This window comes from Gallinula chloropus (genome assembly GCF_964237585.1).
Source record: "Gallinula chloropus genome assembly, chromosome: 4".
In the NCBI taxonomy this organism is placed as follows: Eukaryota; Metazoa; Chordata; class Aves; order Gruiformes; family Rallidae; genus Gallinula; species Gallinula chloropus.
In genome coordinates, this window is record NC_140088.1 from 18,683,133 (window position 1) to 18,707,247 (window position 24,115).

Sequence of the window (24,115 nt, forward strand, 5' to 3'; positions counted from 1 at the left end):
TTGAAGTAATCAGAAAATAATGGCTACTATGGTGTGCTAAGGAGCAGAAATAGCTTCTCTGACATGGAGCAGAGTGATGTGCTAGAATATTTAGTGAAACTGTGAACCATCCTTTCTAGCCACAGAATTAGAATCTGAATTGTGAAATCTTCTGTCTGTTGTTGCTGTCGGTTGCTCACTTGACTTCACTGTTTTGTCCCATTATAGGACAAGATTAGCTGGGTTAGGGTTAGCTCTGGCAAACTTTGGCTCTGGTGTTCTTTGCATGACTAAGATGGTCATAAGGATCCTCACCTCCAAATATATTTTCATATTGGACTCCACTAAAGAAGTTATTTTTCAACATTTTCAACTCTTTGGATTTATGCAACTGAGAGGTAGTAAAGGACAGAAAGAAGGTAAGGAAAACATTTGAGAAATGTCCTAGCTTTTGAGAAACAATCTCCTAATGTTTCCAGGTGGCTCAGCAAGAGACATGAAATGTTAATTTTCTTCCTCAGGGTTTGGGAATTGGGGCTTTGTGCACATCTTGAGAGATAATCGAAACTGACTGGAGTCTGGTCCCATGCATTGATTATGATGAGTTAATGAAGCAGCTAAAAGGGAAGTCCAATTTAAAAAAAACATACTAACAGTGAACAAGGGAATCATCTCTAAATCAGTGAATCAGATAATCACAGGGTCATAGTAGGGTTTGGAGTTGGAAGGGACCTCAAAGCCCATCTAGTCCCACTCCCTGCCATGGGTAGGGACACCCTCCACTAGCCCAGGCTGCCCAAAGCCTCATCCAACCTGGCCTTGAACACTGCCAGAGACCCAGGGGCAGCCACGGCTTCTCTGGGCAGCCTGGGTCAGGGCCTCACCACCCTCACAAGGAAGAATGTCTAATCTAAATCTTCTTTCCTTCAACCTGAACCCGCCACCCCATGTCCTATCACTACATGTTTTTTTCTCTTTAGGGGTGAAGTGTCCAATGCTACTGTGAGGATCGTGCTATTAGATATGAAACCTATAATGAGGTCTTTTACCCATTAGTTTAATCTGCTTTAAAATGAAGAGAAGGAAAAACAAAGCAGCAATATGATAAATAGTTATAGGGTCTGTTGAAGGCAGTGCAGAGGAACTAGGCTTTTCACCTTTTTCTATACCAGCACTGTTGCTTTAGTGGTGTTCGGTCTGGCTTGCTCACATGAGGACAAAATCAAGCACGTGCTATATCATGGGCTACTAATTTCTTAGTTTCTCATTGTCAGAGCAAGTAAGGTGCAGTTCAGATTATGAGCTATCATTTACAGGCCCATTTATAACATGTAAATCAATATAAGGTTTTGTTAAAAAATATAACAAATTTATCGTTACCCTTTAAAAAGGTAGGTGCATTTTTATGTGAAACCAAGTTCTTTGAAGCAACAGACATCAGGAGAGGTTTACAGTGGGGACGGCTGGCAGGTACGCTGCATCAAGTCCTGTGGAAATAGAGCCAAAGGGCAGTTCTGGAGACCTAGTGACCTACAAATTGTAGCAGCTATCCTTTGACAAAGTCAGAAAGTACAGCACTGTACAGCAAAGGGCTTTGGGGTTTTAAAATAAAAAGTAATTGAAACAGACTTGCCCTCAGACGACCCAGCTTACCGTGGGTTTAGAAGTCCCTGTTGCTCCATGAGAAAAGACTTCCAGTTTCCAACTCTGCGGGTGGAGAGAGCGAAGCGTGCGGCTCAGAGAGAAAACACGCCTGGTCGCGAGGAAACCTTTTCAATTGCTTCACTGCTCACGCCCCTGGCAGTGCGGTATTAATCGGGTGACAAAATTTCACACTTGGTACCAATCAAAACAGGCTCAGCTTAATGCAATTACTGCCATTCAGACCGTCTTAAGAACTTTGTGAAGATATTTAATGCAGCCATTGTAGGCACTGGCTGAAATACAGAGCCTTCTAGGAGGACAACTCAGCCTTCATCTGTGAGCTACAGAAGAAGAGGAAGGGCTGGCATTACAAACCCCCAGGACATAGGGCTGAATACCTCATACACCCTGGAGTAGCACGTGTTTGCCTGGCATCTATCTGATTTACAGGGTGGATGATGGTTTTCTCATATTCTGGGGGGAAAATGACAATCCAGTCCAAAAGAAGCAAAAAAGATGGTCTGACAACCCCAGTAATTATTTCCAAAAAATTTCAGTGATGTGTACCCCGCAAGTGTGCTTCATAGAGTGGAGTCCCTCAGGTGCATTTTCTTAACCAGGTCTGTATAACTGTTATTGCAGCTATAGGTATCATGTTTATCATCTCCAAACAAAACCGCAGAAACACAGTACGACGTGGAAAATGAGTCTGTAACACAAAGTGGATTTTGGAAAAGTATCAGTTGAACAGTTTAGTCTTTGGAACTGTTTAAAAAGAGCTTTGCCAGGTAAGGTGTTGGTACTGGGTGGCTCACCATGAAGTGAGAAGTTGCAAATCTGACCAGGAATGATTCAAGAATAAAAGATGTATTGAGAGAACGCTGCATGAGGCATGCTCACCGTCATGGTGCTGAAGCACTTGAGCAGCAAGATACAAGGTGCCAGATTACAGAGCTATTAGTCCAGTGCAGAGGTTTGAGTTGGGCTTTGGGGTTGGTCTTTTACAACTGGCGAAGTTATGCTCGCTCCCCCTCTATAAAAAGCTCTGGATCTGTAAAACTAGATGCTGTATTGTAAGAAGCATAAGAGTTATGGGTGACTGAGGCAGTATCTGTTTTTCCACATTTCTTGCAGGAACATGGAAGCTCAAGCCTAATGAAATTTGTATTTGTTTTGGATAATCTTTGACTTTTTTAAAATCAAGTGACCTTACATAAATCCATATAATCTGAATACATGATCACTCTGAACACCCTGGATGACATCCCAGAACATTTTATCTTTTAGTATTGCAAGGAAAGGCTTCCTCATTTCTTTCATTGCAGATAGCACTTGTACTGCAGCTGTTCGGGTGTATTTTATTTGACGGAGCCTGTTTACATGAGAAAACGTTATTCATTTAGTTCACAGCAGATAAAACAGTGAGGCTCTCCTGCTGAATGTGCACTGCATCCATTGTAAGAACACCGCCATCCAGAAGTAACGCTTGGTTTCTATAGATCTGAGCATCTCAGGTGCCAGAAGTGGCTGTCAGTCTCCACGCGTTCTGGGGTAGTGTTCAGGATCAAGTTAACTTCCATCTCTCTCTAGATCTGCAATAATGTCAAGTCACAAATAGGTCCCAGCAACATTTAAGCAGGATTGTTTCCCTTTATAGTTAGGTGCTTGGCTGAGAGCAGATAATTCAGTATGTTATGACGTGATCTCTTGCTTCTGGAGCAGATGGATTTAAAGTCGTGATAAAAAAGAGATAAATCAATTAATATTCAGAATTATCCTGTCAGCCTCTTTGCAGTAGTGCAATGGCTGATAAAAAGCCTTGGCAGTCTTAGGTCTGACTTTGAGAACTTACAAGTGTTCCTGGGGAGGAAGTTATAGCTGGAAGTTTGTTGTTTTTTTTTTTAAATATCTCTACTGTTCTGGTTGCAGGTCAGCTCCAGTCCCAAGATTGAACGCTGAGCTGAGAAACTGCAGTTTGCATACCACCTTGGGACTGTGGAAAGGAAGCACTGGAGTTCTTTGACAGTTCTATTTTATAAATATTGCACTGGGGTCAAACGTAGGCAAGCGCATTGTAAAAATATATGGCAAAGATTTAGAGATTTCCTGGCAATAATTTTAACATGTCCTGTTTTATTAGTTCTCATGTAGTTCTTTCTCTGGAGGTTGCTTCATTCATGCAGTACAAGTTTTCTACGGATACAGAATTAATTAGGGGAGGGCAGTGCAGGAAAGTTGTATGCAACTTGCTCTTAGGAATTAATTTTCCTCCAAAATCCCATTATAATGCTGTTTTCCTGCTCTAAGGCTTTTCCATACATCATTTAGGCTGCATTAAAAGACTCAACAGATGTGGAGGGTCAGGAGGAGAATGCATCAGTAGTTCTCTTTCCTTTCTCTTTCAGTTCATGTTAATTGAAACCTAGGAGTTAAGCAAAACATGGTTTGCCCTTCTGAATTTATTTGAACTAGGAATAATCTACCCAGATCCAGAATAGGAGGAAATATAGCCACTATTTTTTGCCTTTTATGATATCAAAACTGATTCAGATTATTATTTCTTGTGAGAGCAGTTGTTGCCTCAGATTTTTAAGACTGTTCTTGATGTGTCTTTAAGTAGCTGATGAGACCCTGAAATTAAACTAGAGGGGTTGGATGGGGCTGTCCCTACAGTGGAAGATGATTAACCCAATAAGCAGAAGTAATTTTGGTGTTTGGACCAGGAGGTGTGGACTCAGAAACCTAGTTTTCATCGCTGACCCTCACCACCTCGTTCGTGAGACTTTGCATCTCCAGGTGGAACAGCTTTTTTCTCACCATACAGGCTATGTCTGTGCTGCTAAATAAGTGCCAGGGAGTGAACTAGGCTGTGGTGCTGCCAATTGTCCATCCCCGTTAGCCAGTTCAGGGGTGGTTTATCCCTCCAATGTGCTGGGGCAACATATGCCAGGAACCATTCTTCCTTGGCTCCTTCATCCTGCATGGTCCTCTCGCACTGCCTCAAGGTGTTTTGAAAGCTCAGGCACCCCTTGATGCCCTTTATGCCCTAGCCCTGTGTATGAAATACACATCCTGAAATTCCCTGCCATAAAACTCACCGGCCGCAATGCAGTCATCGCATTATTTCAGGGACTTAATGGCCAGTGGATGATTTCTGGTCCTGTTTTATTTAGCTGTAGTCAAGGAGACTAGAAAGATTATCTCTGCTTGTGAATCACAGCCTAAAGCTGGCAGAGTCTGTTTTTTTCCCTTGTCCCCAGGGAAACAGAAAGCAGCTTTAAGTGAATGGGCAATTTCTGCTCTAGATGGAAGCTCATTGGTCCTTAAAAATGCAGCATCGCCAAGCGCTGGTCACTAACTCTGGGTACCGATCCTCAAACCCTGCATGGCAGTCAGGGCTTCCTCTCTGGCCCTTTGCAGAGCAGCGGTAGTCATGGCTTTTCCTAAAATCATCATCTACCATGGCAGAAGTTCAGGCAATTTTGGGCAGTTGGCAGCAAGTTCTACAAGCAGCCCACAACAAGCTGGGTTTGTAAGAGCTAAAAATAGAAATAGGAGCTTATTGCTTTGTAGCTCGTGGAAACAGTGTCAGGGAAATCTCACCTCTGTTCCCTTGCCGCGTGTTGGAGTGCTGGCCTTCCAGCCCTGCCTGAGAATTCCCAGAAATAAGGACTTTACATGATGTGAATGAACTTGGCAGAGGGTCCCTATACCCTGACCGCCCAGTGCAGAAAAATGTCGAGAGCTCGACTTTCTTTTTTTCTGTGTGTGGAATAATTTTTAACTGTGGTAAAACAGAAGATACTCTGGTCATTTCACAGCCCATTGTTCTAAGGGAATGAAAGCCTCTTCCACCCTTTCCTTCCTCCCCCAAGTTAGGAAAAGCAAAAAGCAAATGGCTTAATGTGAGACAGGTCCTTAGAAGGGAAAAGCCCTTGCTCATTGTAGAGGTTTGAGCAGAGCCCAGGACTGAGCTTAGTAAGCCTGACTTGCTACCTCTAGACTGACTTGTCAGAAGGCTGCTGGTGGCCGTTCATCATTTCAAGGTTAATGCTTTTGATCTTTAGAGGCTGGATGCTTTTCCCTCCCACAGCATGACAGGTCCTGTGCATTTTATGAAAACGAAAGCATGTGCTGCCTGTCGGCGCGGTGACTCCTCCGATGAGTCAGAGGGTTTGCTGGTGAACTGCCGAACCGGGTGCGTGCCGCTCAGATATTTCCAGTTTGGTTTCTCTCTGAATAGCCTTCCTGAGGAATTGTTTACTTTTGAATTACAGGAACATGCTTTAGCATCCAAATAGTAATGGAGAAAGGCAGAGTTGCTGGGAATTAACCAAGCATGTGCAGTCAATTCAGTGTATTTTGTTTCTTCCTAGTAGTATTTTTTAAATTATGCTAGTACTTAGGAAATATAATGCTTCCGAGAGTCACCGGGCTTGGACACTATGGGAACTGGATTGCAACATGCAGCACAAGCAGAAGCAATGTTGTCTTCACATTCATGGACCCCACGTAGACCTGAGTGCCTGAAGTTGGGTGCTGTTCACTTCTTACCCTTTAATAAGTCTGTCCTTATTGTGAGGTGGGCAGTTTTGCATTAAGAACTGAATTTCTCTTGAAGAAATGTTCAGAGGCTTTCTAGAACATTGTTTAAATTTCTCCTTTAAGACTACTGCTTGTTATTTATTATGAGAGAGTGGAAACGGTAACTTTACTGGGAGGATTTCCCCTCAGCAGCATCAAATCATCTGGTCCTTTTCACATTGGCAATTCCCCTTTTTGTACAGTGCTGCTGTGATAACTTAAATTTCTAAGCGTGGTGGGAGGGGTTGGATAGCTTTTTGTATTATCATAAAAAGTGGACCCTATTTTCACTCTAAGGGTATTAATTTCCTCAGATATCTCACCACTGTGTAATTCTAAGGAGCTTTCTGTGATTCTGCATAGAATCTCTTTTAATGAGAAATTAAACCTCTGCAGTGCAGACATAGACATTTGAATCGATTGCCTGAGGCACCTTTTATAGTTAAAGAACAGAAATAAGCCTTTTAGGATGTGATTCACTTGAACTATTTTAGGTACATGCTGTGGGATGAGTTCAAGTGTGTTGCAGCAATGCTGTTTCACCCCTTCGATGGCCAAGTGAGTGTGGCTGGTCCTAGGTTTCAGCACATATAATCATTCTTGCTGTGTACAGCCTTTGTCCAATGAAGGGTTCTTGTTTTGGTCATGGCGATCTTCTGTCAAGCTAAGTTCTCAGCTAATCCGGCCTTCAAACATCTTGGGCATCAATCGCTGTGCTTGCAAGTGCACTAAAACTAGTACTATCTTCTTTTATACCTTTTATACTTTTCATACTTGTATATTCCTTCACCGAAGGGAGGATTATATATAGACCAGCTCAGTTGTTTGACTGAGCCCTGCAAGTTGCTTCAAACCATTGAAATTCTAGTGTGTGAGGTTGCCTTGGAAATAGAGAATGATGTGTAGAAACTGCAGAAAACACGTTAAGAGAAATTGGTTGAAAAAAGTCATATCAATCAAAGATACAAGAAGAAATTAGGCTTGTACGGTGGTTATTTTTAATTTTTAGTGTCAGTTTTGCCTAGTAACAGCTAAGTGAGATGAAATTGTGTGTGTGCGTGGGCTGTTACAGTTTTTCTGTCTTAATTAACCTGTTACATTCTCACCTTGTTAAATAACTCTGACTGGCTCCTTGGCTGTAGGGCTGGGCCATCAGACTCTCTCCAATTCCCTTCTAAGTAGACCTGAAGATCTTATCACGCTCAGGCAAGTTTAAAAAACCTGCTGTAATCGGTACAAAGTTGTGGCCCAATAAGGCTGCTTAGATTGCATTGCAAAGCTTAGATATCTTTTTCTTTATCCATCTCTCACATGGGTCCCCATTTGTTTCTTTGCAGAAGCGAGAAGCAGCACAGCTAGAAATGATAGGCAGGCATCTGACTCTGCCAGGTACAGGAGAGCAAACAGGGTATGTGGCCTGTGAACAACTGAAGTGTTTGGTTTGGCATTAATAATCTGCATATCTGAATGGCAGTATTATAAAATGGAAAGAATGGCAATAAGAAAACACCTTCTGTGCGTGAATGCACAGGGTGGGGGGAAACTCATTTGCTTTTTATCTGCTGCTTTCTTAGCTAGACTGAGCATTACAGGATGCACTGCATTGCCACTCTTCCTTCCCTTCACCTGGAATGTACCGAATTGTTTCTGCAGGAACATGTTTCTTCTTCAAACACAGTGGAGGTGGGCATTTCTCCCCCATGGAGGGACAGTTCACTGCTACATCCCAAAGGCGGTAAATAGGTTACAGTCTGCGGCATATTGGTTTAAGCTTTGATGTAGTTACGGGCAAGCAAGTCAGCCATCCATAGCATCCATGTGAGATGCTGGATAACTGAAGGAGTGAGCCTGTGTTCTACACACTGGCTTTGTCCAGAGACAGACTCACTTCCCGAAGGAAACAACTGGGAGCCACTGTTGGCTCTGCCCAAGATTTGATCTTTGTCTTTTGTTTGGACTGACCTTTGCTGTTGTGTATGAGGAACAGGGCTAGTTTTAGTCCAGCCACATCCACTGAGAACAGAAGCAAAATTCCCATTAGCCTGTAATCACACTTACACGCTAGTCTGTTGCTTCAAATACCCCTCTATATTTTAATGCATAGGTAAAGAATATGGAGGTCAGTGAATGTAGAAGACATGCCAGTCAACTCAGAAAAATCTGTATTTCTTTTATTGACTGGCTCAGACACAAACCTTGGTGACTTTTAGGAGGTATGGGTCTGTATCTGTTCTCTCTTCTGCCCTCTGTTTAAAATGAATGGCTCCATCCTATTGGCTTAATATAGCTCAGCTTTTATCACCGCACAATCCCAGAATGTCTTCAGGTATCATCAGCCACAAACACAGGAAATAATCCCTCGTTAGGCTAAATTATCTAGACACAGCACAGGCTAGCTAGGCCAGTGCTTAAACCGCATTGTATTGACAAAGGCTTCCTGTTTATTACGGGAAAGTTAGGGCACCTGAGATTAGCTGCAGCAGTTGACCCAAATTTCATCTCAGTGGGTGTAAGGGACTTCTAGGTGATTGAAGCCAACATCTGCGAGGTTGGGGCTCTCCTCAGCTATCCCTCTTCCAATCAAGGGGAAATCCTGAATTTCAAGCACATAACTTCTGCTACTCTTAACTTTTAGAGTATGTTGGGAATACAATGGTAGGATTTTTGGGCAGGGCCCAAAGCACAGAGGCAGCTGCCAGAGTCGGGAGCCAGGAGGGGTCCCAGCATTAGGGCTGGTGCCTTACCCCGATTCTCAGCAGGATGTGTCAGCTTGGGTGCCCAGCAGCATCTGAGGGCATAATCACCTTGACTTGGCACCTCAGAGCACTGATGCTGGGTACCTTGACATGGCGCTGTGTTACTGTGTGTGCATTTTCTCCATCCTGCCTTCTCAGTGGAAACAGTTTATGGTGAAGAAATGTCTTTAAAGCCTTTATAACTGAAATAAACGCTCAGTGTAATGGTGCTTCAATACCATTCACCTACGCAGCTAGACCTGCAAACTCCTGTTGTGTTGAGCTGACCTTAGGTTAGACTTTGACAGCCAGACAAGAGGCCCTTTAACTTCTCACTCTCCTGTTCTGTCATTTAAGAATGGTGCAGTAAGTACATACTTGATGTTTCTATATGCATGTTAGAAATTACCGTGTACGGTTTAGTGCTAGAAAAAATATTCTACATCATGTATTTATCAAGACTATATCCTTTTTTACTTTCTTACCATCTCTATGAAGTCTCCATTTCTTAAACTCCCCATAGTGACCTGAGAAGAAGGGGAAAAAAGTACTCCTTACTGATCCTAAACACAAGCCCTATGCATAAGCAAAATTACCATGTTTAAGCATCTAATCCCATACATATCTTGGCTCTTGAGTTACCTGTATGTTGCAGAGATCTATCTCCTGGATGAAAAATTCCATGTGCCTAGATAGCAGCCCACTCTGGATAAATTACCACAGTTTTGTTTAACATAAATTACTTCTATTTTAAAGCCTAGGATTGTCCACATGTTTTTCTGTTGCTGCTTAGTTCAAATTCATCCATCCCACAGATCCTTGTGATCCCCCTTAAGGTACTTACAGAGTGCAAGAAGATCCCCCCTGTAGCCTTCTCATCTTCAAATACATACGCTTAAGCGCCTCATCCTGTCATCTTAGCAAAGGCCCCCCTACTTTTGGCCAGACTTGTATCTCTCCTACGGATTTTCTCTAGAATGCGTATGTTGCTTATGGAGATAAGATTTGACCAACTCCAGCTTATGCCCCAAAATGGCTGTCTATAATGGCATAGTCTTTTTCTTTTTTTCATTTTTCAGGTTTAGAAATCATTATTTTCTAAGGTGTAGAAACATTGCTCTTTCTCTGGAAGAAGCATGAACCAAGCCTGGCTCTGGGGTCTGCGATGAGGGGAAAGTTTTGCTTGTGTAGCTGTCAGGGAGGGAGGAAGAAGTTGTGTAAGATGCGATGGCAGTGGTTGTGTCGTGCCATGGCGATTAGAGAAATCCACTGACCCTGCAATGGCTGTAACAGGGACACGAGATCAGCGAGCTTCTTGGCGGAGATTGAGTTGCAGTGTGCAGGTACCTGCTGTGAGCAATGTGTATGTCTGTCTAGGGCCAAATTAGATGGTTTATGGTGAGGGTGGTGGAAAGAAGACACACTTTTTGCATAACTCTAACAATAAGTGGTTTTCATGCTTTTTCTTACAGGCTGGGTGCAAAAATTATCAGTATTGAAACATTTCCTTACAGTATTCTCAACCTGATATTGGAGTCACTTTACTATTCATGTCTGCCACAAAGTAAACTGGGAAGCCTGTTTCCTCTGGGCAAGCCTGGGTAAAATGCCTTGAAAGATATGTGGCCAAATGGTGATGGAGGCTGTTGAGGTGTAATTTGTATTGTTGCAGGCCAGCAAAGAAAAGAAACGCTAACCCAGCCTCATGCCATGTGTTAACAGCAGCATGGCATGAGGATCAGAGATTTATATGGGGATTAAGGAGGAAGAGCAAGGGGACTAGAGGTAGGAGTGGGCAAACCTGTGCAATCTGGTACAGAGCTGTGGGGTTGAGCTGGATATATGAAAGGGAGATCCATGTGTATTTATCAGTCGTGCCATTTTCAGTCATTGCAGTGCCATGGCACTATTCCTCAGCCCAATGGTTGGTTTAAAAGTATAATTTCTTTTTAAAATGTTATATTTTGTGGGGAGCAAGGGGGTGTTGTCATTTTGGTTCTTGACCTTTTTTAAAATATCTTTTTCCTTTGATGGAGAAAAGAACTGGTCCTGTACAGTATCTCATCTTCCTTTGATACCTCTTGTGTTGATCCTGCACTTACCTGGTGTTATAGCTAGATGTCAGCCTCAGATGTGAATCAGGGGCTTGTCAGTCAGTCAGATTTATTTTTGCTTCTCATCTTTTGGTATGGTGAGGTTGCTGAGACGGTGGGATAACAGTGACTTGCCTTCTTCACAAAAGCCCAGCCTAGGGGATTTAATTATTTAATTTAACAGAGACATTAGTAAGGATTTGCATTTAGACTCAGGTGAGAATATAGTGAAGTTTGGTTCTCTGTTGATGTTCTTTGGAGTCTGGTGGGCTTCTTGTTTTGCAGGTGATGCCCTTGCCCATAAAGCTCTGCTCACAACCCTTTCTCTGAATGCCTCCCCTGAGTAATGTAACCTTAACAGGAGCCAGAAGCTTCAACGCTGGCTCTGCACAGGCTGATGCAGTGAGACGTCGAGGCAAGGACAATTTCAGAGCTGGGACAATGACAGCAGTGACTGTGCTGGAAAACGGGTGATTCAGCTATTACTGTAACTCATCATGTTGACCTGACAGCTTTGTAAAACAGCAGGTCACATTTCAGCAGATTTGGGCATGTACCAGCAAAGGGAGGGTTGTGACTCATGAGGTGACTTATGCTGGGAGCAGCAGAGGGTCAGGACTGCAGGACTGACTGGCCGTGGCTGAGGTGACAAGGCAGAGGCTGGACCTTCCAGATTGGACCAGCACTCACTTTTGGCTTGCTGAGAACTGCCGCAACTCACAGCCTGTTTACAGGAAGCTGGATTAGTATGTGCATTAGGGACGGGGCGCACAGTCACTTTGTTGGTTCTGTCTGTGAGTCAGTGTCGTGAGAGGGGGTGGACATGCAGGTTGTTATTAAACTTACCTGTAAAAGACCTTGATAAGAAAATTGTAAGTTACAGAACATAAGAATTGAATACCCATTGTTAAAAGCAAGCAGCAAGCATAAGAGTCCTTGTCTTTCCATGCTAGGCTTTGGAAACTCTATGTTTCTGAGAGCTTACTGAGCTGCTCCAGGTTTTAAATGCAAATTGTTACTAGGGGCCTTACTAAGCTCTGGTCCCTTTCTTTAAACACTTCAATTGAGCTGATTAATCATTTTGCCCAATCTTCTCTTTCCAGGAAGGACAGAAATTGAGAGAATTCTCTGCTGTAAGTCACTGAGTTTTTTCCCTCATTTCAGCAGGTGTAAAGCAAAAGCATTTAGCCCTTCAGTGCACAGATTTGAAGGGTAGATATGGTGATGTACCCCAAAATCAACACCTTGGAAAGAAAACGTCCTGAACAAGAGGTTCTCAAGTTTAACATCATTAAACAGGGTTGAAACTCTGTAGCTGCCTTTTCCCTCCTCTGACTGTCTGGAGTCCCAGTGCCATCTTCCAAATCATAAGCAAACTCCAAAACACAAATCCTAATGCAAAGAGCTTGTTGTCCAGTGAGCTGGAAATGTCAGCTCTCAGTTTGCCCGTGCCTCTCTTTGCGCTGGTGCTTCTCCTGTTGATTTCAGTTGCTTGTCTGCTCACAGATGATTTCCATTCCTGCTTCTGTTGCCTGCCAAACTCTGGGCAAGGAAAAGCAGCAGGTGTAAACACAGAGCTGTCAGCAGAACAAACTCATGGGTGGTATTTTGAACGCTTAGGTGACTCGCTGTAGGAACAGGAATATTTTATTATCATTGTTTTTGTTTTGGGAGGGACAGTTTGTCTTTTTTTCCCCCCTCTGCCTTTTACACAAAGACAGGGAGTTGCACTCCTGACTGTGAGGCAAAGACTGGGGCTTAGTTATTAATATTCTAAAATAATTTCTGTTGGAAGGGGTGTTTGGAGGCCATCTGGGAGTGGGAGTGTGTGTGGGAGTGTACAGCGAGGTGCCAGGGCTGTCCCCTGGAAGAGTGCCACCTTCTACCCCTGCTCTGCACTGGGGCTGGGACGAGGGCGAGCAATCTGCTCATGGCAGTGCCATGAACTTCCCTTGCACCCTGACTTTAGGCTGCTCATGGGTGGCACCACCTAGGCCTCGCCAGTGCCTGTAATTTAGGAATACCAGCAGAGATCAGCCCTTTCACAGCAGGTACAAAATGCATTAAGACTTGTGTCACCTTATCACTGAGTACTTGTTATATCCAGTGAAGGACATCCCTGGAAGAACAATTACTTTGCAGACACTGGGTCAACCTAGTGACGTGCTTCCATAGACTGAGTTAAGAGTTGGTGGGAAACATCAAGGTCTTGATTTAGGTTTTCTGTACATCCTCATTCAAATCTGGGAGTTGCTGCCCAAAGATTTTGTCTCATGTTGCCTATATTTTAAAATACTTTATCCCAGAGGAAATATATTACCTCTAGTTCTTGAGAGCCTAATTTTGCTTGTAAGGCAAGCTAGCAATCTGACCTCACGCAGCATAAATAAAAATAACTGCTGGGTTATTTGGGACAAATGGAAAAGACAAATAAGTATCAAATATCCAAACCCAGAGTAATGTAAAAAATGGTTATTTCTCTCCTGCTCAGTGACTTCTTACTTACTGGAAGTAAAGAATGCAGACAGTCATCTTACAGAATGCTTAGGGTGATTAATAATACGTAATAGGGCAGGAGTTAACATTGACAAGTGACTACGTTTGATTCCCATGGAAATGCATCGAACATCGAGCTTTCTGCTAGCATCACTCCTGATGAATGCTTGCTGCCACCTCGTAGAGTGAAGCTAGAACAGTAAATGAGCTCCTGTTCTGCATCGGTTCACAAATACTGGAGGGATGCCAAAGTGAAGCCAGGTGAGGATGAGGGCAGTCCTCGGGTAAGAGGAGTGTATGGAAAATGTGCAGAAGTAGGAGGGTTGGCAATGTCGCTCTTACATGTGAGTCACCAGTGAGCTAAAAATCTAGGCAGAGTGAGGGGGTGTATTGACAGGGTAAGCTAATTGCTGTCACAACAGTTGCCTCTAATCTTATTTTCGTGTATTTATAGTGTGTAGGATAACATTTTCTCTCAAGTGAGCCCTCTTGCAGGTCCCTTGGCACAAAGGAACCATTTTCTATCAGCATTTTATGAAGCAATACTCTGATTATTCAAAGGGGATCATTATTGCTGTCTTGCCAGGTTGTGCTGAGTACGTCTTCAGGTTGAATTCAAGAGCTCTAATGGCCTTGATTACAGACTAATAACATGCTTTGGTGCCATGCTCAAACCCTGAGTGGGAAAAATAGCGAGCAAAGAGGGAGCTGAAATACAGGACCTTTGGGACAGTTTCCAGCTTCGACTTGTGATCTTTCTTTGTGCTCCCAGGCTTTACCCTGACCGTGACTCAATTACTTATTTTGTACAAGTATGAAAGATTGCTCCAATGTGGCTGGTTCTTTGTTTCTGAGGGCTGTTTTCAGCCAGTGTCCTTAGCAATTGAATTTGCTTCCACATTGTTATATTCAGAGATGCCTTTTATTCGCTGTAATTATCTGCTCCTAGCACAGCTCTGCTGCACAAAGGTTTGTGTGTGTGTGCCTGTAAACACACACGTTTTGGAAACTGCTGCCCTTTGTGCTCTGACTCTAGGTGGTAAAGCATAAGAGGGAAAGAAGGATGAACAGTTTGTGGTTTCTGGATCAGGGGAATGAAACCAAGTTTTCAAAGTTGAAAACAGCACTAGAGTTCCCTCACCCTCCTGTTTATGGGGCAGAGAATCAATTTTACTGACAGTAAAAGGAAAGATAAACAATACCTTCCTTTATTTCTTCCTTCCCTCAACATTATCTGCATAACCCTCTCCGCTTTTCATCTGATTTGTTTAGGACTTGGTAGTGCCATAAACTTGAAATCAAAACAGTTATTCACATCAAAAGAGAAAACTGTTATGTCAGATTGCTTTATAGACTTACACATCCCAAAGATTTTTTTTCCAGTGGTTTTGTCTTTTCCATTTGTCAAACTTTGGCCCTCTATCCCCACTTCCACCTGCTCCCCTGATGTGATTTGTACAGTTTGGGAAATAATTACAGCTATTTCATTTAACTGCTGCTGCATCCACATGTGTAAGTCCCTAGATACGTCAAAGTAACCTTGTTTGCAGACTAGGTTAGAGAGAGGATCTTAGCTGTACCCTTTAGATGTAGAAACATCTGTAGTGCTCTTGGATTTTTAGTTTTGTCTTGCTAAGGAGCCCAAAATGTGACCAATTTAAACTTCTTTTGTTTGTTTCCTAATTCCAGTCCAGGCTGGTAAAGCTAACACATCTAATAGTCTCTGTTCTTTACTAGGAGAACAGTTGCTGCCTTTGCCTTGCTTTTGGGTTTGCCCACCTAACAGTAAAGGCATCTCATGCCCTCTTCAATGCAGAGGAGCCTGGCTTTAGGTATGTGGCACAAACACAGCTCAGCACTACCTGCAGCAGTGGAGACTGCTCCCACGTGTAAATGAAATCTCAATCTGGTCACATCTCGGTATCAGAGGGCCTCCTGTTAACATAGCTGTCACATTTCCCTGGACAGTGTGAAGACATTTTTATCTGGTTTTACAGTTCATAAAAAGAAAACGAAGAAATACGTTTCCAAAGCAGCAACTAATTTTACTTGTTTCTATTTTGGGAAGCCCGATTTGAGGCGTTTCCAAGCTGTCAGGCCAGCTTGCCTACGTTGGCAGGGGAGCTCGGCGGCAGCACTGGGCGCTTGTCCCGCACTCTTGACTTCTAGTGTCACAACTCCCCTGCAACATAAAGTGTTTTTCCTTTTTCCTGAACTGGTCACATCTGTCTTGCTCTATTCTCATGGTGAAGTTCAAAGCTTGTTTCCTGGCTGTGGACCTGTAAAACCCTTCCTGAGCACTGCAGCCTGACCGGTTGCAAGGGCTGCCCTTGGGAAAGAGCAGCTTGCTCACCTTGCAGCGCGGCTGGCGAGGCGCTGTAGATGGCACGGAGCACGTCAGCGTTGTCAAGACCACCGCGATTAAATTGTTGTGGAGATAGGGGAAGCCATCTGCTATTTGTTCCCCCCTGCCTGCTCGCTATTCAGAAAGCTGGTGCCAGACGTGGCTGCCAAGCCTGGCTGACTAGGTGCCAGGCTGTCACGCGGAGCTGGCCTGCCTGCTGCTGAGACTGGGTCAGAGGTTCGGTGACCTGTTTGCAGGTCACATCGTATGTAGGTGAGGAAAAGGCCTGGCTGTCAGTTGATGGAGGGAAGTTGTGACGAAGGGGGTGATGGTAGCTGAAGCACGCCTTTTACAGCTGTTGGCTTTGCGCTGCTGGGTGCTGATCCTAGCTGAGCTGATAATACGTTCTCGCTCTCTTCAGATAGATGTCTGCAAGTGCCTGCTCCTTCCCTGGAGAAAGAAAGGTGTGTGGGACTTAGCCCAGCATTGCCATAAGATGACGACCTTAGAGAAGGAGAGGTGTTCATGCAGGGCTTACCCTGGCATTGCTGTAAGGTGACGGATGACTGTAGGGTTACCACTGTGCCTATGGTGGGATGATTCTCTGAGATCTGCATCCCATCTGTGCTGCAAGGGTCAGGGCAGGGCATGGGGCTGCTTCTTTGGGACAAGAATGCAGTGTGCAAGCAGGATGAGGTTTCCCAACTTCCCAGGTGACGAATTGTCACCAACAATCTTCTGTACAAGTGTCTGAAGATCTCTGATACACTCTCTAATATACATTGGGATGCAGTATCAGATTCCTTAAACAAAACTGCTAAAAGAATATTAGGATTGCTGAAATACTAAGGTTAAAGCTCCGAAGTTTAGGAGATGCTGGAAGAAAGATGTCCAAGGTGTCTGCTTTTTGCATTTCATAGAATCACAGAATCTTCAGGGTTGGAAAAGACCACAAAGATCGAGTCCAACCATCTGTCCAGTACCACCATGTCAACTAAACCAAGTCCTGTTTAGTCTATACGTTTTTTGAACACCCTCAGGGATGGTGACTCCACCACCTCTCTGGGCAGCCTGTTCCAATGCCTGACCACTCTTTCAGTGAAAAAATTTTTCCAATCTAAACCTCCCCTAATGCAAATTGATGCCATTTCCTCTTGTCCTGTCACTTGTTACTTGGTGTAAGAGACCAACCCCCTCCTCAGTGCAACCTGCTTTCAGGTAGTTGTAGAGAGACATGGTCTTTTTGTCACAATGATCCATTTTTTAAGGGTATGATCATATACCATTCTCCCTACATTGACATTATACAGCAGTGAGTTAGCAAACAGTTACCTAATAGTATGGTTTATTTGAAAAGAACAGGATGTGAGACACCAAGCTTTATTTACTATACTTGACTGAATTTTTCTCTAAACACAAAATTGTTATTTCTCCTCCCCACCCCCATGGATTTTCCCTCTTGGGTTCTTCTCAGTGAATAGTGCTGATCAGTGTAATATGTAAACAGTGCATTGGCAGTAACATACCTTCACCTCATCTCTGGGTGAGATTTGGTGGGTTATGGGGACAGTATAATACCTGTTACATAGATAAGGGACTGAAATGCTGAGAAAACAAGTATTTTACTAACTCTGTCCACAAGACATGGACCTGATTTTGATGCATACACTGTGTAGTATTTTATAGGTTCAGAGCTTCCAAATCCTAACGCTATCTCTTTTTTTTATACCCGGGTGTTCATCCCAGTCCTGTTCCCACTGTTGACTCTGCTCTTTGGAACCAGTTTCCATCTCCATGTTCTTTCACAGTCCGTGCTCTCAGCCCCACTTCCAGGTTCCCTCCTTCAGCCCCTTTATGTTCCCTCCACGTTAGATCCCTGCTTTTGCTCATTCTGCTGTGGTCCAACTTGGCTTTCTGAGTTAGACGTGGGTAGTGTTGTCATTTGTATACTGAAAGGAGAGGGGGGTTATTTTAATATACAACTGCCCAATGCACCAGTTACGAAGAAGTGTGTTTTCTTTTGGTCCGGCACCCTCCCTGGTGGGAGCAGTCAGGGGTAGTGTTCAGGAGAATGGGCTTGGCTGGTCTTAACTGCTGAATCGAAATGTTCTTATGGAGCACATGTAAAATTAAATGACTTTTAGGTTGGCTGCATTGTGTGTGTTTTCAGAGAAATTATATTAAACATTTCTGGCACAAACGTCACTATCTTGCCTGATTGCGAGCAGCTTGTTCAAAGCTCTAGAGTGCCAGAGCTTGTTGAAGCAAAGGTCAGGGGTGCTTTTGTATGTGACAATGATGCATTGATGTATTGTTCTACCTTGGTTCTGGCATTTAGGGTAAAACTTTCCAAAACATTCAGCCCAAGGTGGGTCTGACGTTGTGACTTCACACCAGAGTAGTAATTTTTGACAAAACGATCAGCAGCTGAGAATGAGGTATTACAGAGGGGAAGCTCAGTCAGCTTTAATAAAATAATGGTTATGTTTGTAAAAATTAGACCTGATATTTAATTATTCCCAGTGGGATTTGGAGCTTCCCAGGAGCAATGCGAGTGGCATAAGCACAGCGCTGCCTGTCCCAGCACTGAGCAGCAAGTGCTCATGGTGGGCTTGCAGTGATGGGTTCTCATTGATCTTGGCTAATGCAAGGTTAAAGCTTTGGTATTTGCTAGTGCTCTAATTTTTATGCCGTATGCTTCTTACTCTTTTGAATTGGAAACGCTGGTTCAGCACAGTGTAAGAGAGATTGGAACTGGTTTCATGATGCTGCATTGCAAACAGTGCCGAACCTTTTGCTGTTTATGTAAAAGTGCTGTTCTGGCTTTCTCAGGCCAAATTAGATCTCACCACATTTCTATTCAACCCACAATATGTATGCACACATGCATATGCATACACAGTTGTAATTTTTTATTGTTGTGCTAGCGAGGATACTTTCCAGAAGAAATTTTTTTCCCTAACATCATCATGGAAACACAATGGTGATTTTGGAAGCAGGCGGATGTCTGAAAATGAAGAAGAAAAGACAAAATAGAAATCCAAATGTTTTGTGCCTGTGCAGGAGGACTAAAAATTAATTAGTCAAGGATAAATAAATGAGTCTATTTTGAAAGACCCCAAACGGTGACCCAAAATGTTCTTCAAGGGTTTTTTTTTGTATGATGATGTTTCTGTGTTCAAAGTTTCAGTCCAGGAATCCTAAGGCAGAAGTGAAAACTGTTGGCAAGGGAGAGCAATGGGGAGTTATGCCTGAGAGAGGAAACCATCTCACTTCTAAAAGTGAGCATTGCTATTTCAGTTTTTAATCTTGATAATTAGCAGTAGCAGCTCATCCCCAAATTGCTCTTCTAACATTAGGTGGTCCAGAATTGCATGAGGTAACTTAATATGCCATTTTACCCTGAGTCTGTAATTGGGAAAAGACAGGAACAGCTAACTGCTATTAATTGCACAAGCTGTTTACAGCAAGGAAAATTTTGTTTCTCATTTGTATACTCATGGGATTGTGTTAGCGCTGCCACAAAGTCATGCTCTTTAAAGGTCTTGCTCTGATGTTGTGTACCAAATACTTATTTCTGTTACTGAAAGCCCATTTCAGCCTACAATTCATGTGCATTTAGCCACAGCCACCTCTCTTGCTTCCCAGCTTGCTGCTAACACATTCCTGCCCTTCTTGTGTGCCCTTGTATGGTCTCCTCACCTCTCAGGTGGCTGTGGCAAACTCCTTGGGCGTGAACTGAAGTCCTTGACAACCATTTCTGTGGCCACCAATCTGCGGAAGATACTTCTGGGTTTCCTGCCTGACGCTACAGCAGCTCTCTACCTGTGCTCTGCATGAAATCAGGAGGTCTTGAGAGTATTACTGAGAATGCAGTGGGTAGTAAAGGAACTTCCTGAGATGTTGTGGTACTGCAGTTTACAAATTCTTTATACCCTAGGGTGAAAAAATGTGTGTGGTTTGCGTTTTGTGTTGAAATCACTGCTAATGCAAGCTAGATTAATATAAATTGCAAATGTAAGCATCTGGTCACATAATTCAAAGTGATGATGCATTTGTGTTTGTGAGAGTTGTGGGAGAAGAACTGAAAGACAAATCACACTTATACATGTGCTCCAGTTTTCTTCCTAAAATTTGATCTGCTGCTGTCTTCTGCTGGACCTCCTGCCTGAGTGTATTCTTGTGGTGGACTAGATTATTGTTTGTAGCTGGTTTCCACTTCAGGTTCTTCCAAAGGATCCTGATGGATGCTACTGCTGCTGTTGTTATTATTATTGGTACTACTATTATTTATTTAACCTTTTATTTTATTCAAGAATCATTGAGGTAATTTGGATTGGAAGGGTCCTCAGGAGGTCTTCAGTGTAACCTTCTGCTCCAAGCAGGGTCAGCTATGAGATCAAAGTGTGTTACTCAAGGCTTATCCAGCTGGGTTTTGAAAACCTACATAAGGAGATGCTGAGCTGGTCGTGACTAAAGTCAGGACTTGTCTCGATTCTTCCAGAAGCCAGAGGTGCAAAGCCCTGAGGTATAATTGAAGGTGGAACAGATGTTTCACATGTATGGAAACTTCATTGTGGATCACTATCTGAAAAGGTTTATAATTTGCCAGTTATTTTCCAGATGATATTTTTTAATGTGCTGAGGTAGCAGATGTGTTTGTTGTATTCAACTCTTTAAAGTCATTTTAGGGTGTTAAGCAGATGGACGCATATTGAAATTCAGCAGCATCTCTTTCAGCATCTGTAACATTGTCCTTTCATGTGCCAACCGGGATAGAAGGAATCAGAGCATCTGATAAGTCCTTTGACAAGCTAACCCATGTGCCAACAGCCAATAATACACTAATGTCGTGACAGGAATGATGATTCACTACTGCTGCTTTTACAGTGGGGTGATTTGAGGATCCAGACAGTTGTTTTGTTTTTTTTTTTAAGTTGGACTACCTTGCATAGAGGTTGTTTTACTGCAGGAATAAACAAAGCTCGTGCTGATTCTCGTACAAGAGGTGCTTGTGCCTCGGAACACAAAATCATCCCATCAATTGAATTCCATTTACCTAAAAAAAGGTGGTAAATTACAATGATCTGACTACTAAAATGGCAAGAGGAAATACAAAATACAGAAAAATTCTCTCTCACAGCTGTGCCTTGTTTTTTGTTTTCCAATGATAGACATCAGTCAGATCTTCCTTGGGGGTGATACAGCACAATAAGGCTGTGTGGTGTTTGACACCCTCCCAAAATTCTCCAGGACTATTAAAAATCCTATGGTGGGTTGTGTAAAGTAAATGCAGTGCTGTCGGGTCTTTGTATGGTAGCTTTAAACAGTGTGAATTCAATCCAACATTCAAATGATGGATTCAAATCCATCCTTAGGATGGACTAATACCATGTCACTTTAAAGAAATAAAATTGATTAAATGTGAAAATATCAGAGTTGTTTAAGGCAACAAACGTCATTAATTATTACACTGGGTACATCCTTTGTTTTGGTGAGAAACACCGTATTAAGACAACATTTGGTTATTTTTAACGTCATTTTTGGATGGTGTATATCACAGAAACTAGAAAAAAACATCATTATTAAAACAGTAGGAGTGTTAGTTAGCAGTTTGCTAAAGGGAGAATGAGAGAACAAAGGAAGCATAGTGGGATTCGAGAAGGGAAGTTTGGTACCCCCATGAAGGAGGCTGCCTGGTGCCCCTGCTGCACTTCAGTTTTCCATATTCTGTGTTACATTAGTACAGAGATTAAAAAATAACTGTTTACTGCACACTTCCTTGCAAGGTGATCTTTGAAGCTTTCTGTTTTAAAACTGAGCGTGGTGTTTGGCAGCTGCAAGTAAACCTCTCCCTCAAATGTGTACATGAAATTTAAATATAAAATGAGTCAGTACTTTCTGTTGGTTTTCCAGTTTATGAGGTAATGCTCGTCATATTGCCTTGTGGTAGGTCGATCGTCACTCCGGAGATGGAGGTGGCAGATTGGACACTGACTCTCAAGAATGGTTGTGGCTGTTGGGCTGAAGGTTGCCTGTGGTTCTGTCTGTGTAGATCTGAAGAAGTGTGGCTGAAATGTTTGGCTTAAGAATTTCAATATGACCATTAGCATATTGCAGATTTTCCCTCCTAAGGATGTGCTTTTATTTTCCATGAACATGAAATCAGGACTAAGCTTTCTTTAAAGGAGCCATGGAGGTAGGCAACATTCATACGGGGCACTGCATTAAGCACTTTCTGTGTTCCTTTTTGTATCATTGTGACCAATCTAGGCTGTGGCTTGTCTTTTTTTTTTTTTCTGGTAACACATTCAGAAATAGCTGGTGTTCGTAACGCTGCAGTTAATCATTGTGACGTTATATGGTGCATTGCAGGTGACCTCCAGTAGCAAACCTCTCCTGAATGGTTGCCCTGTGGGAATGCTCCCTTTTTAGCTTCTAGGGAAGAGCAGCTGCCTGCAGATTGTGGTTGGGAAGAGTACTTGGCAAAGCCTACAAACGTAGGACAGTATTTGTTGTTCTCCAATATCTAGTTGGCAGTTGGTGAGCACCACAAGTGTTACTTCCATAGCCCCAGAACAGCACTGCTCATCATCGACCGAACTGGACGCATGGGCACAGTATACTAGAGGATATTTTTTTAATGTAAATTGATTGGCAATGTCTGCTGATGGGAAGGGAGGTAGTGTGAGTATAGGATAGGGTTGGAATACTTATCTTAAGATTTTGATAAATGCTTCTAATTTGGAAATCAAACTCTGATGTTGGCTGTAGAGAAACTACACTGATTTAGAGCAGGTGAGAATCTGACTCTCACCATCTAGTTCGAATAATTATGCTTTGCTTTTTACAAAATAGCTTCAGGATCATGTTTGCTTCATGGTCATCTGGCCAATCAGTGTTTGTTCAAAGCTGCTGGTGTGGGAGAGGTTGATGGCATCTGAGGCTGGGTTGGAACGCGTTAGCAGATCCAGATGAAAACAAGGCTTTGAAATACAGCCTTTTCTTCCAAGCCACTCCTCAGATGGTTGCTACCTTTAGGCTCTGACAACTCTTTTAGATGATGGAGCAGATGTATTTGAGATGTGCCAGTAAGGGACAGCAAGGTTACAGAAAGTGACGACCTGGGGAGGTCAGATTGTTAGCTTGTCAGTAGTCGATTGTTTTATATGCTTTTCCTACCCCTTCTTGAGAAGGTAAGGAGAAGGGCAGCACAGGGGAGAGAGCATTTCTTTTAGGTCTCATGCTTCCTATTTCATCTTAACTTGAAGTCAAGAGCAGTTTGTGGTATTTGGATCGTCATCACCTTCCTTCTGTGATGTTCTCATTAGTCACAGATGTTTTCTTTGCTTTTTCAAATACATGAAGCCATAGGCAATGTCAAATCAGGCATCAAATAATATAGGAGCTAGTACTATTAACCTTGTGGAAACAAAGGACACATGAATAGATTAAGAATACCCAGATGCATGTCCCTGCTGGAGAGATGGGATTTGTAAGATCTGTCTGAAATGGAATTGGAATATTTATTCCGAGTGCTGTTAGTGACATGGAAAGACGATGTCTCTTCTTATGGTCAGAGACATTAAAAGATAAGCAAGTCGAGGTGACCTGTGGGTTGGCATGGCAAGGTCTAGTCCGTTGTTAGGATCGTAAAAATTATTCACGTGTGTAAGTTTTACACAGCAGTCACTGCTGTGACTACAGTGCAGACATACAACGTGCAACTAAATCTTACAACACTACAGAAAGCATTAATTGAAATAAGCTCCTGCATTCCTCATCCCTTCTGCTCCTGTTACTGATGGGTTTAAGCCTGAGGAATGAACTTTACATGCAAAGGCAGAGGGATGGACCTTTCCAGAGAAGCCCTGTCAGTATGTCTGGCTCCAGCCAACTGAGCCCAGTTTTTTATCAGATTCTGAGAAACTGATATGGCTACAGATCCAAAAGTGACAGAAACCTAATGAAGTTACAGGTGTCGATGTTGCTCAAAATGTATTTGTTATGACAATAGAAACTTAGGTAGCTTTTGAGTGAAGTGCTCCCCGACTGAGACTTATGTAAATAAATGCCTGTGCAGTCCAATGGTAAATACATCATGAAGTAAAAAATACCAATCTGGAGTGAGGTGGGAAAGTATTCCAGTGCAGTTGTGAGGTCAGCTGCTACTGTTTGCACTCACATTATGAAACCACAACGTGTTCTGATACAGAAACAGGATTAATTTAGCATTGTTC

The 24,115-nt window shown here is 42.9% G+C and overlaps 1 protein-coding gene across 1 annotated transcript in view; it reads left to right on the plus strand.

Moving 5' to 3' along the window:
• Positions 1-24,115, plus strand: part of NAV2 (neuron navigator 2) — a gene marked incomplete at its 5' end in the record, with an annotated part of 391,595 nt that overhangs the window by 145,178 nt on the left and 222,302 nt on the right. The gene's annotated exons all lie outside the window — the stretch shown is intronic.